General features: G+C 29.7%; 1 protein-coding gene and 1 long non-coding RNA gene across 7 annotated transcripts in view; one reads left to right on the top strand and one right to left on the bottom strand.

Moving 5' to 3' along the window:
• The window catches only part of sick (sickie), a 151,701-nt gene that overhangs the window by 70,537 nt on the left and 65,867 nt on the right, over positions 1-15,297 (top strand). The gene's annotated exons all lie outside the window — the stretch shown is intronic.
• LOC148236095 (uncharacterized) lies at positions 7,135-9,403 on the bottom strand. The gene is made up of 2 exons (XR_015809293.1): positions 8,234-9,403; positions 7,135-8,091 (listed from the first exon to the last, which is right to left on the bottom strand). It is a non-coding gene; the product is annotated as an uncharacterized LOC148236095 (long non-coding RNA).

Genomic DNA, 15,297 nt, shown 5'->3' with positions numbered 1-15,297 from the left:
TGCACAGTAATATATATAGTCAAATAAATACTAGAAGAGCTACAACTCTTCCGTCTGGCGTTATCTTAATCAGTCATGGGTATTTCGGAGGTATTAAAATACCGATTTTTTATAATTCTATTCTAACGCTAGCAGATGCATTGTGTCAGAATATTTGTAAAACTGGCAACAGGGTTTGACTACTTGTTCGGAAAAAAAAATTCTTCCATAACCATGTCCGCAGGGACGTCACTTTTTTTGGAGGCTTTTGCCCCCTTTGAATTTGGCCAAAAAATTCATGTCACTTAATAAAATACTATGAATTTTAATAAAATCAAAGTATTAAAAAAATCACTGACTTGCAAAATTCCCCCACCCCCTAGAAATATCCAAAATTATGGCTCTGATTCTAAACCAGAAATTCTCGGGTTATCTCTCAAAAAAAAATCAAAAAAAACTGTCCTGAATCTATCCCGAAAATATTTATTTAAATATGTCATATCAGTGAAATCATATTGGAATACATTATCACCGGTAGATATATATTTTTACCAGTGAAAATATAATTTATCTGGCAGGTACTATATGTTAGCTTTTCATTTGTTTTTCATTATTTATTTACATGCGATGTATAAATGTTACAGTTAATGTGTATTTTTCAGTAAAGTTATATTTTCATTAGTTAAGTCCAAATACATTTTCATCAGTAGATATATATTTTTACTAGCGAAAATAAAAAAAAACTGATAGAGGTTAGTGAAAAAGTATGCTGCTCTAAAATGTCTATGAATCTTAATTCAACAGTTGTGAAACATACACTTGCTGTTCAAACCCAAACCTTACCTACACGATTTAACCAAAACCAACATACCTCACGACCTAATTAGAGCTCTAAAACTAAGTATAGTTTTATAACTTTTAGTAGTTCAAGTCTAAAATACAAACTAAGCCAACTCATCTCTCAGGGGTAAATAATCTAAAAAAGAAGTACAAAAAAATATCGCATATTGCTCCTTAGTTTGTCTGCATTTGGATATTACACTATATTCAAAAATATGATAGCTATTCTTACCGAAATTACTACGGACTTCTAATATGAGAGTATTGTGTATCAAATTGTATTCAAACCTCTGCTCAGAATTCAAACATCCACGTCAAAAGCGTTTATATTTCGTATATATTGCGCTGGAAAGGAAATTTTAGTCTCATATCACTACACCATTATCTCATATAACATGTGTATGAAAAAATAACCATTTGTTTTTATTACTTGTTGCATTTACTCATACTTTATATTATTTACTGTATCTGTTATATTCCACTTTGTAACCATGTAGAGATTTAACGTGTTTATTGTTCAAACATATGTATGTTTTAGCATGAAGTATTCATCGTTCTTTTATATCATTATCTTGCTAGCTAAGAGTATGTGCCACATAACCCATAACAATGAAGTAAGCAAATCGTGTAGCGCTATCTATATTAGCAGCATTGTCTTTGCTTGCGAATTGCTGCATTGGTTCAACAAGCTTCTCACCAAAACAAGTTTAAGTGACGTATTCTTAAAACAGTTTTTGAAGTTAACAATATTCGTACAATATTTTTTTTTTATTGATTGAAACCGAAACTTCGTATTTGATCAGTCTATAGAAGCAATACATTAAATTCGATTTATCATTGTTTTTAATTTTCTCATACTTAATAAATACACATGAGAAAAGTTTACATCTATACAATAATTTATTAACTCCCTCCTACTTATTATCAATAAATTCGGTGTATAAGGCAAAGTAAAATTGCTTTCGTTTGAAGCCTCTCAGTACACAAGAAAAAAGTATTATGTATATGTAAAAATATTGAGAATATACGCATTCTTATTCAGCAGCACAAATATCCAAATATCCTATCAAAATTCGATTACCCATCCCATGTTTTTATGTGTATGTACGATACGTTATCAAATTCGCCATAACTAATTCCAAATATTCATGCCGGTTTATATTTGTATGTTGAGCTTTTTAATGCAGTGTCTCGCTTCTCCTGCAATGCGGGACCCTTAAAATTTGGCACACTGGTACAGTCGTGATTTTTTAAAAACAACATAAACCATCTTAATATATTTTATACATCTCTATCTCGTTATAACGTCAGACTGCTCAGATAAGTCAATTGTAAATCAGATAATCTTGAAACAGTTTATTTTTATTGCATCTAGAGCCGCTCTTCTGCGATAGCGTTATCTAAACGTAATAAAAATATTATAAAACGATACAAACGAATTAAAACAAGTCAGGAATTTACGATTTAAACCCGTCGGCCATTTAACATGTCTGATTCGAAACGGTTTTGTTAGCGATTAATTGATTTCGAATAATTCGTACCGCCCCTCGCCGCTTTGGGAAGTTATGGTTTTCAAAACGTATTTAAACCAGTGTTTCCAGCACTACATAAAACGCGTTAAAAGCTACCATATACGGTAGCAAGTGATGTCGTTTTTTTGTCACTTACCAACAAAGCCACGTTTTAGAAATCTAGGTTTTTTGTAGAAACCAGATAACATCCTCTCAGTGTTATGGCCCACTTTTAGTATATAGTAGGTAATGACCTCGGCCATAGTTCAAACTAGAAGTTATTTTAACTAATATATCAAAGGTGACAATATTATTTTTAATATATTTTTTAAATGTTTTATATTGTTTAATGGTTAGCTGTGAGAAATTATTAATAAACTTCTAAATATTTGTTCGCTGTTCGTGCAGATCGTGTGTCTTGTATAAAATTCCCATTGAACTTTAAATGCAAATGAGTCTTGAGAGTGTGTGCTATGCATTGTAAACATTGGTTCCGGTGGGTTTGATAAAACCCGATGAAAAAAGTAATCTTAAGCATGATAAATTCAAAGGAGCTTCTTTTCCGCCTTATATTCTAAAATTAAATTACTGTAATAACAAACAAACACTATAAATTTTATTTGTATACATAAATGTTCAGATATAATAAAAATATTTGACATTCTATGAAGATGACAACGACATTCCATTAAATTTTAATCAAGTCGATCCATATCGCGGTTTTCAATGAAAACAAGATTTTTTCGTAGCTACTTAGAGAATCGTCTTTAATTTTTTGATTGCGATTCGCAATACATGCTCTGGAGTGCATTAAGAATCAAATCTTGATCCACTACTGTTTATTCTGTTTATAAGTAAATAAATATGATGAAAACAATAATTTTATTTATTAAAGGTAAATAATTCAATCGTGGTTAATTTAATTTATATGCAAATCCACAAAAAGCAAACGCCAAAATGGACCCGATTTTATTATATATATATGAAATTCGTTCCAAACATTATTATTAGCAAATTCTTTCCAAGCATACATAGTATATACAATAAATTCGATAAAAGTGTTTATTTAAAAGGTTTCATCAATTTTATTGAATTAATTTAATCGCAGATATGAAAAAGCTGAAATAACGTCCCTGATCAAAATGTATGTGATTTTCAGTGATCAGTAATTCACACAGTATTGTGTTATGCATTTTTTATAAAATTCAAAAAGTTGAATGAATGAATAAAAAGTAGTTAATGATTACCTAAAATAATTATTATGAATCAATAATTATTTTTTAATTGAATAATATTTTATTGTCAATTAATTGATTTTTTGCACTAATTGGTTAAATAAATTAATATCGGTAAAAACCGAGAAAACATTACTTCGTCGATTTTTTATTTAATATTCGAATAGTCGAAGGTTCTTCCATTTTTTTTAAAACGATGTTATGTCTAATGAAATTAGACCAAACAGTGCATCTGTATAGATGTAATTTCCGTCTTAGGATTCACAGTGCCTTAAAATTTAAATTTTTGCTTTTTAGCACAGCAATTTAAATTAAAATGAGTTTCTTTGCACGTTATAAGATTGTTTTTAAGTGCATTAAGAAGTTGCTTATCATTTTGCCACTGAGAAGTATTCTGACAATAAAATTCTGACGTTATTAGATACGTTGATGTATCTTTTATGGCGTGTCTATGCGTCATAAGATGTCCAGATCGTCTCGACTGGATTGGAGCAAAAGTCTTGGTTCATCAATGTCGATTTGGATAGATTAACTTGCCGTAGATGTCGGAGTCGCATTGGTAGTGAGAAGCCCAATAGTTGTTCTACCTTTTAAAACTTCCGTTTTCTAATAAAAACAATGCATAAACATTGTTATAGTCAGATAAATTTGAGTTGAATAAAGAATATAAATATTTCTGTTGTTCACATGTTCAAAGGCATTTGACAAATTGTGTCAGAACTCATAGAGCCATTTTATTTTTCACAAATTCATCCATTATAGTCGCACCAATATATCTGCGCTTTTGGAGTTATGTTGTCCTCAAAACTATTGAACATCCTAGCGGTGAGATCAAACTTCATTGTTTCGATGTACGTGCGTAGATAAAAGGACATTAGCTTTTATGATGTCCTTATCGGTCTAATTATTATCGCATAGCTTTGCATAATTTTATATTGTCCGTATTTGTGACTTATTGTAGTACGTGATATTAGTTATGGCTTAATTAAAAATTAATATCAGAAAGTTTCTTATTTTATTTTAATATAATACCAACTAATCCGAAGCTACCCTTCTTCGCCAAGCTAACAGCCCTGCTACAACTTTGATTCGACACAGCTGTCCATTTATTGCCAAAGTGTCAAAACTCCGTTACACTCATTCGCGCATAAATGCATAGCGCGCACGACAGAGGGTGTCCCTAAGCCCGGTTCCGGTTCCCGGTGACCCTCGCAACAGCAGCGAGCATGTTACGGCTGCGTGACGTCACATGGAGTGCATTCGTCCCCTCTGAGTCTGAACATCAACAGCAGCAGCAGCAGCACGAGCTGCTGCAGTCGCGTGCCGCGCTTTATTCGCGTCGCTCGTTAGCGCTCGCAGCACCGAAAACAAAGCTACGCGACGCGGATTTTGTGCGAAGCTTTGATTCATTTGTGCTTTAAATAATACACTTAAATTAAATTTTAATTCCTTATTAATAATATTGTGCATCTGTGATTTATAAATATTGTTATCGTATGTAAATATATTGCACATTGTTTGGTGTGTGGAAATGGCGTTCGAATTTATTGTGTGGGCCAAAAGTTATAATATGTTTTAATACATTTATATAGTGAATCTCCATTGTAACTTAAATAGCGATTTAAACTCTGCAGTTTCGTTTAGAAAGTTCAAAGCGATTCAATGTCTCAACTAGATATGATATTGTTATAAAAGTTTTAGTATCGTCAAGAATTGCAACTCGCGGTAACAATACCATGAATATTTTAAATAAAAATAAATACAGTTACTCAAATTTGGAACAGTTAATTTATAACATAAACGCTATCTTTCATTTTTATATAATTAATTCTCTTCTTTAGCATAATAATAAAACACATTGCTGCGTAACAAGATTTGGCTTAACAATGAATAATTTTAAAAGTATAATTCTCGATGATTATATTTTAATTATTACTCTGATTTTAGTGTATATTATTAACAGTAACGTGTTAAATATAGCATCAGAACAATTTTATTATTATACGTTAAGTATTATATATACGATAATTAATCACGAGTATCGTGTCCATTAAAAATCAACGAAAAGTACATATATAATCATAAATTTTAAAGTTGTAATATGTTATCATCAATATAATATTGAATAGTTTTACTATTTTTAATATTATGATACATATGTATATGGTACTAATATTCGATGATATAGTAATAACTCTCTTGTATATGACTTCAAATCAGATATTATTAATATTAAACAACGTGTTATAAAAATGTATGTTATTTAGGAATTCTGTAGTCTCGAGTTTTTACATTTCTCGGGAGTGAGACAGTTTTTCAAATTCCCGGGACTTTTAATCATAGAAAAAAAAACATGTAATTTTTTTTGTGAAGTAATTATTTGGAGAAAATACGTATTGTTTGTAAAAAAACATTTATTAAACAAATATTATACATATTCAACTCAAAATAAGATTTAAAAAATGTTAAAGCATTTAATTAGTGTATTCCTTATTTTTGTGTTGAATATTCCAGCCGTAGAAAATATTCAGAGTCAGAGTTCTAGTTGATACTAAGATCTGAAATTCTTTTCCATGATAGTATCTATTATTTTCAATTCTTCATTAATCGACATTGTGATGATACAATCAGTGTCTTTCTTCTTCCTCGATTACTTCGATATCCGAACTTACACTGGAAAAAGTTTTCTCAATAATTCTTGACCATATTTTATACATATTTTTTGGGACAACTTGCAAACTAGTTTTTATTGATAACATGATTGTGGTTTTTAACAAATGAATTAAACTAACGAGGCGCATATTTTGGCTTTCAGAGTTGAAAACATTTCTTGCGGATCATCTTTAACTGTCCACTTGCTACTTGCTTATATACCAAGCAGATACGGATTATTTGGGTTTTGGGTTTTCAAATGTGCATATTTTATTAAAAACATGAAATGTACGAAATATTACATTAAATGAACAATCCTCGATTAAATAAAATGTATAATAATGAGTTTAAAAGTTAATTATAATGATTAATTTCTCTTCATTGTTTATTGTTTTTCTGCGGTTATATAAGTATTGAATTAAATCATTAAAATTGTCAATACTTTCAATGTTACAATACATTTTATATTGCTATTATTTAAGTATTGGTGTAAAGAAATTTCACTATGATCTTTAGATTATTTATCTCTTAAATCATTTTGTGGAAACTTATATAGCATATCGTTATCTGATTTGTCTTCTTATCTCACAATATTTTATGAATGTTATCTAATTTATTTCTTCATATCCGTTGTCAACTCTATTAACCTCAAAAGCAAATCAAATTGCCTTGTTTTCGTTCACATCAAACGCCCACCTGTGCCAAAACGCGATTGCCGTCGTTTTATCTCATAACCATGGCATCGGACTAGATTACATAATTAGATAGGTTTTTCGCGAAATCGCATTTATCAAGCGCCCTATCTAGTGTAATTTATGTGCTCAAGAATAACCAGCGGTGTTGTAAAGCGGTGGGAGAGAAGAGCGCCGTTGTGTGGCGTAGGAGATGGCTATAAAAAGTTCAAACGTGACCTGTATGATCTAAAACGGAATTGCCATTTGTAGAGGAGGCTCGGAGAACAGTCCCTCCGAGAGATCCGGAGGTGTGCCTGCAGGCGAGTTTTGCAACAACTCATACAAATAATTAGATTTGTATATTACAAGGAAAACAAACGGATCACCGTAAGCTTTAAAAGCTTTGGCCTTGTTGTGCAATATGCATAAGTATACAATAAAATACCTAGACCCCGAAATTATTCAGCACCATTGAGCTTTCGATTGCTTCTGTGGGATGCGCCATTAGGCCGCGATGGAAATTGTAAAGCATCGATTCTGCTTACAGAATCGAAAGCTTCTGGGCACATTATGTTAAATATTGGTTCGAAATAGGATCTACTTTTTGCTATTGGTGCATATATCATGTACATGTACATACATATCCAACTTAGTATACTTCAGATAGTGATTACTATAAAAATGTGATGCAAATTAGTATTTACAATACGAGTCTTTTAAATCTGACAAATTTTAAAATAGTTCCACTCCTCTTGCACATACGATTGTTAATTAAATACAGATAAATGCAATTTTTGTAGGGAAATAAATATGTGTAGTATTTTCTTGTTGCCTTTTACACCGACTTAATAATATATCTTTTTATTGTATTTCATTATTGTATTGAAACAGTTAAACATTATTAATTCAAAATTAAGTAAATTCTACGTAGTTATTACCTTCACACCGAAAATATGGTACCATACATTTAGATTGAAATGACTTATTAATTAATAACAAAGGTAATATGAATTTGGAATTAGAGCCATTTAAAGCGAAAATGTAAATGGCTATGAATCAATGTGATCCTGGTAATAATTCTCGACTTTCAATGTTCCAGTCAGGACTTTATTATTCAATACAAAATGTATCCGTAAGATTAGGAAAATCTAGGAACCTAATCTGCTATAATCGATCAGAATTAAAATTATTTAATAATCGCTAATTCTGATCTTCCAGACACGATATACTATATTGCCATTAAAACCTCTTTCGGGTATTAATTATTTTGCTGGTGGGAATATGTGAAAATAAAATATATAAATAATAACATATTTTTTATTTAGCGACATATTTTATATACAGTTGCAATTTTTAATAATTGTGTTTTTACAATAATAGACCGTTATTTTTTTTTATTTTTTGCAAATTTATTCACTACTTAAATGACGAGGTTTAATAGTTTCCTATGACTCCATTGGTTGTTATTTCGATTGTTTTGTGTTTTTATAGTCAAGTGAAATATCTAAAATCACGATTTGTAATAAAATTGAATACATATAAACAGTAAAACATGACGTTAATATTCAATTTTTAATCGAAAATAAATAACTGTCACATGTCTGATGTGGATTTTAAACGTAAAATTTGTGTTTCTTAAGTTTCTAGTAACATTTTTATTTGTTTCTATTGATTTAATGATAATTTTAATCATTCTCTTAAATTGAAATAAAATTGAAATATTTTTTTTTTATTCATGTTTTAGTGAATATGATATATGGTATATTTTTATTCAGATTTATACAAAACTTTTTTTAAGAAAATATCTTGTAAGCCTTTCTTTATTTATAGTCTATTCTACCATTTTGTTTTAAAATTTTAGTTGAAAAAAAAATTTAAAAATGTATTTCCGTTACAAGAAATCCTATAGAAAAAATTAGAGTTTGAAAATATTTAATAATACACATTCATATTTTAATTTACGTGGTAGATACGTTTAAGGAAATAACGCGAAAATCTAGGCATAGAACGAAATTTTAAATATAACGATCAAATAGTAGTCACGTGTAGTTTTTAACATTTCTTTAAACCAAAAAGTAAACGAGAAAAATCTTCAGCCACGCGCGTGCACTTTAAAAGGCAACTCAACGACACACTGCATGGGCAGTGGGAGAAGTTCCATGCGTTTGCACATTGCCGCGCTACACGTGTGGAACAAAATATGTTTGATTTGGAGTATTTAAAAAATGTTTTTCTTAACCGCGTAAATCGAGTGATGAGTGTGTAGCATATTGATATAAAGCTTTTTAAAAAACATAAATCTTAGTCTATCTTAAAATTAAAATTAAATGAAAATTTAATAAAAGTGTTTCTACTGGAATAAGAATTTTTGAGGTTACAATAACAGATCACCAATAAACTTTTCTAAAAATAGATATGTAAATACCGTTTCAAAATGGTGACTATTCAAAAACATTAAAAATCGTTGCTCCGCTAAAAAACATCCTACAGCAAAAAGTAAAGAATGAAAAAATGTGTTATTAAACTTCTCTGAAAAATTGAGCTTATAAATATCTCGATTGAGTTCCTTAGCCAGCTTAATCCAACATCCGTTTTGAAAATAGAAACTATTTAAAATATCTTTACTTTTAGGTTTAAAAACTTGACAAAGGTAAAGAAGTTATAAATGATCCATAATAGTTTTTAAAGTAAAATATAGAAATTAATAAAAAGCTTTTAATTTTTATATTGTTTTTTTTTCATATAAATAAATCTTTTTTATAACTATATACTTAGATAGTCCCAAAATAGAATATATGTATAATATGTACATATACAATGAATAAAAAAATGATAAGGTAACAAATATCACTGATTTAGCATTTTGCAATTAAAACTGAATTGTATTTTAAAATTTAAATAACATCTAACTCATGAATTGTGTAAAAAGCAAGTGCATATAAAAAAATATTCTGCCTTTTCCACTACAAACATTGTACCATATACGAAGCAATTGTTAATTTACAGTCGATACTTCACTTCAAAAGTAGCTTTGTACCTATTTGGTAAAGTCGAACAGGAACAGAAACTATGAACAGAATTCAAGTTTTATTATGATTGTATTTATTTCTTTCATAAATGGAATGCACTAAATGTTTATCACATGTATTACTTACATAAAAAATGAGAAAATATTTTTCACTTCAGCGTACATTAAATTTGCCCCATGTTATTAAAAATAATATTCATAAAAAATATAATTATCGTTTAATTTCCGTCGTGCGATTACTGATGCATCATAATTCTACAATTGAACCAATTTGAACATTTTGTATTTATGCTAATTTAAGCCTTACGTTACCTTTGGTTGAATATCAAAACGCTCTAAAGGCCCTAATTTCATTGCACGTGTTGATATCGAATTGTCCAATGCTCATAATAGCGTATCTGCCTATGTGCAGTCACACCCCTTCGTTATAAAGCTTTTGTTTACAAAAGTATTATTACGCCACATCCCTTTCCTGTAAATGTGACTTTTTATTATAGTATTATAAATTATTTTTACATAGTAAAAATATTGTTTTACTTAAGATGAATTATAAACTACATAAATATATTTTATAAAAAAATATAGGGATCTTATTATTCATTGATATTTTTTATCAAAGTGTATAACAGCAATTTGTATGTATAATACGTATAAGGTTTCAACCATACGAACAGCAGATAAATGCATTATTTTTTCATATTAATTCATTCATACCCTCATTTAATTTGGTGGATACCATAGAAAGGCTTGTTCCATGTTTATTTAACGCACATTGCCGAGCAATTCGATATCACAAAACATGAGTGGCACATGTTAATGTGTAGCGACGATTTTCCATAATGAAAACTATGCTTATTTATAATACAATAAATCAATCTCTATACCTGTCGTTAAATGTTATAATGTGTGCCACAATTTTTTTATTAATAATTGTGCAACTAGTTTTTGATATATAAATACCTTACCATGTACGGCTTATATGCTAGTAGCGTGTCATTAGAAAGTATCTTAGCTTTTGTTGCGCGTTGAACTTGTAACCTTTACAAAGCGTGCATTATTATTGAATGCCATCGATAGCGTTTCTCAATCTCGCCGATTTAATTGCAACACGACCTTCGTATTGTATGTGTGTCATAGAATATACAATACAAAAGGGGCCAGCCCTTCATCTTAATAACACAAATAGTGCTGATTATTGATTTTCTGGCTATGGAAATAGGGGAGATGTGTCGGTGCGTTCGGTACATACGTCATAATAATGTGGCAATCAGTCTCCCCTGGATGGGGTGCAAATGGTACGCGAAGTGATCTAGAACTGTCGTTAAGATGAATTTTTAAACATTTTTTGTGACTCAGTCTCTTAGAATAAGTTGTACGTATAAAGAAAGGCTTGATGATTGTTAAGTCGTTATGGAAGGCGGACGCGATATCAGATTACGTTCGAGTTCGCTGGTTATTCTTGAAATTATGTCAATTTCATGCTTAGTGTGTTTTTTAATGAAAAAGTACGTACAATGAAACTCCCGAACCGACTCATTATAATGGCTATAAGCTTTCATAAATACATAAATAATATACATACATAAAAATAAAATTATTATTCTACCACTGCGTTACTTATATATATTTCAGATTATGAGCATTAAATAATCGAATATTATATTTTATAGAAAACTATAAGCGGTATATATATTGTTTCATTGTAGATTGCTCTTTCAGATGCATATATATTTGTCCTTGTTGTCATAAATAAAGAGTCTATTATGGTTAAGATATGGTAAAATTACATATGTATGTAATGTAACAATCATCTGCTATTTGTATACTGTTCATATTTAATGTCTGATCAATTTGTTGGCAAATTGTTCAATTTATCATGATCATCTATGATACTATCGGATATTATGTATCCTCTTGCGGAATTCTACTAACGATTTCACAAACTACCCGATCGAAAAATAGTTTGCTCTAAAATATAATTATTATAATATATTCATATAGTTTCTCAAGTATAAAACTTATTTAAAATAAATCACTTAATATCAGATAATTATTAATTATTTTAATTCAAAAAATATATATAAAAAAAATAGCAAAGAATAGATCGTTTCGTATTTTATATTGGTTCTTGACATTGTCTTGATTGTTCCTACTTTTGAAAACACCCGCTCAATAGTGGTTAATGTTCGTCCAAATATTAGGAGTGTTTTAAACAAAACGTCTTCCGTTTCACTCTTTTTTAAAAAATCTAGATATATAAAGAATCAGATTATTAGAAAGAACGAAATTTTTGGTCTTCACATGAGAAAATAATTTATATAGAGGTAAAAAACATATTTTTAAAAGCAAGCAGTGTCCTTTCTACATCCTTAGCATTGAAAATTTTATTTTAATAAAATAAACTTCCCACATAAACGATATTGTTTCTTTTTTAGTCAAATATGCTCAATGAAACTAAGGGATTTTTGTTAATTAACAATGATATTAATTTATCGTTTAGCCGTTTATTCATTTTCTTTTTAACTGCATATAATAATTATTTACTTAATGAACATTTATCACAGATACTATTCGAAGGGAAAAATATAATTGCACTATAAATTTAATAGTTTTCACTATGAATGTAATAGTTTCCTTTATTAATGTTGTACTTTACCCAGCTCCAGGAACGTAATTTTAGTTTTTTCAGGGGTGGGGCAAAAATTACCCTCTCCTTCCCCCCCCTGTCATTGTCGTTTTTTTTTAACTTTTGAATTCTCTAAGGCTTATTTATTTATTTATTTATTTAGCTTAATAGCTAATCTTTACATCAAACAACTTTAAGTATATAAACATATATAAAAAATATACAATAGTATTTCATTTAATAGCATGCATTTTTCTAGCCCAATTCAAGGGGGGCAAATGCTTCCACTTTCACCCCCCCCCCTATGTATTACTTTGCACTATAAAAATAGACGTGCAGAATGTGGTCAAGGAATGTAGTTTCAGATTTTTTTAAGGTGGGGGGCGGCAAAAATTAGTTAGTCTGTGGTCGTTTTTTTAATATTTCGATTTCACTAAGCTTCATAGTATTTCGTTTCTTATTCATTGGGGGTCAAATTCCCCTCTCCTCTCCCTTAATTAATCCTTTGCACTATAAAAAAATTGGAGTTTGGTTAATTCGTTTAGGTTAGGTTTTGGTTTGAACATAAAAAAAAAAAAAAATTTCGCAACTGTCAACAGATGTATAGGCAGACCGCACGCTAAAGTATTTATAGTACCAAGTATCAAATTTGTAGTTGAAAATACTATTTATAATAAAAATATTCGAGTAGCAAAATGTAGAAAAGATATTCGAATATTGCATATTCGTATGGAAATCTTTAGTCTAGTAAATAAATGGCTTACTCAACAAGTTTTTTTTACTATGATAATAACTTAATAAATTTCAAATCGACAACAGAATCCAAAAACTAGAGATAGTAAATAATTATTGGATGATAAATAATCTTTCCCGTTTATTTTTAGACTTTTAATACTCTAACTTATTTAATATATAATAATCACCAAATTATAAATATGAATTAAGTTCGACCTTAATATTCTCAATGCCTATATATAACATTTAGCACAGGGTATAATGCTTAACAGACCGGATAAGAGATTCTTATTGGAATTACATTCGAATATACATACATAGGTATGCATATGTAAAGTTTACATATATGTACGTCTGAATTTTACTGAACTTTTACCGTTCGTAGATTTTGTAGATATCTGTATAAATCTTTAATGTGCCACAGTTTGGGAAACATATAATAATTAAATTAAAAATGTTTTATTCTATCTACAAATCAAAATTATTATTTTGGCAAAAAAATGCAAATGCCATGTATCTTTAGCTAACTGTAGATTTATCATCTAGATTTCGTACAGTAGTAAATTTAAGCCTTATCAGAAAAATGTAAACAAACAATTACAAAACAACTATAAAAGTTCCTTATATTTTTTAGTTAAATGTATACTAAAATGAAATAAATGTAATTACGTATCTGTAGTATAGCTAAAAAAAGTATCGTTCGTTAAGCCATGGCTCGTTATAGCTGATATACAATGTATATTTTTTTCATCGCGCTATTTCTAGAGTTTTCTAAAAAGTACGCTCCGTTCGGGAGGGTTGTATATACACAATGGGATGCTGATTTTTTTCCCAACCCTTGATGAGAAAGGGGGAGCAAACGCCGCCCTCCGCACACCATTTAGTGCGACTGCACTTATATATTTATACACACACCCATGTGTGCACATAAAAATCACTCTCTATAATTAATTTGTGTGTGTTTATTCTTTCAAATAGATATTTTTTGATATACTTACATACGATTAATAAATGGCGGCGAGCGACAATAAATCGCAGCCGGACAATGCGCCTTAATCTATTTTCCAACCCCCTGCGTATTTTGGCGTGAAACGCTCTTTGTTAATGGTGATAATGGTGAGACGGAGGACACAATCGGACACGAATGTCCCCCGAAAGCGGTGAGCGGCAGGACCCTCTTCAGGTATTATGGGCAACACTCACGGAGGATCGGGGTATAAACAAGATGGTGGCATCAAAGGGAGGAGGGCCAGGAGCCTTCCTACCTCCCCGGAAGTCAGGAGGTAAACGCATATTATTAGACCCTAGATATTTAAGCGTGTTAAAGAAGTGGAATTATTTTCACTCACGACATAATGGTGGGCAGTGGTGAAAACACCTGGCTGCGCTTATTGCGGTGTATTTGACTGTTTGAATAAAGTTAACGACGATGGTAACCGGTAGGGAGTATAAGAAACTTTTATTATTATAATTTATTATTATGATTCAAGAATATTTTGAAACGTGTTATTAAGAAACATTTTATAGGAATTGAATTCATTTAATGTGTTTCAATTTTAATATCAAGCAATCACGCCTTAATATTGAATTCCTTCTTTCTGTATAGATAGATCTATTGGATATTCAGATTCTTAATAAATTCAAATTTTTTCTTACTGTAGCTACTATTTTCTTAAAAATTTTAGTATGGAATCAGCAATTGTTTAATACTAATATTATTCGTGCATGTTTGTTGGGAAATGTCTTAATATCAGTTCATAGCTCAATGAAATTAATTGCCTTTTAAAGCAAGAATTTTATATAAAAATTATCGTAACATCTGTGGTATTTTGTGCTTCAATAGATTTTTATGCTTATATTATATAGTATTGATATTTTTAATCTATTTGTTTTTTGCAAATTTCTTTAAAATAAAAATTTTAATTTGTCACTGATCTTTTGATTTAAAAAAAATATTTATTCAAATTCGATACTGTTTTTTTTGTGAATTTGTGATTAGCGCCACTAAAATGTATAT

Source organism: Plectrocnemia conspersa, unplaced genomic scaffold, assembly GCF_051122295.1.
Source record: "Plectrocnemia conspersa isolate PC_06_02 unplaced genomic scaffold, ASM5112229v1 ptg000004l, whole genome shotgun sequence".
NCBI lineage: Eukaryota > Metazoa > Arthropoda > Insecta > Trichoptera > Polycentropodidae > Plectrocnemia > Plectrocnemia conspersa.
This window is presented reverse-complemented; position numbering and strand designations above follow the sequence as displayed.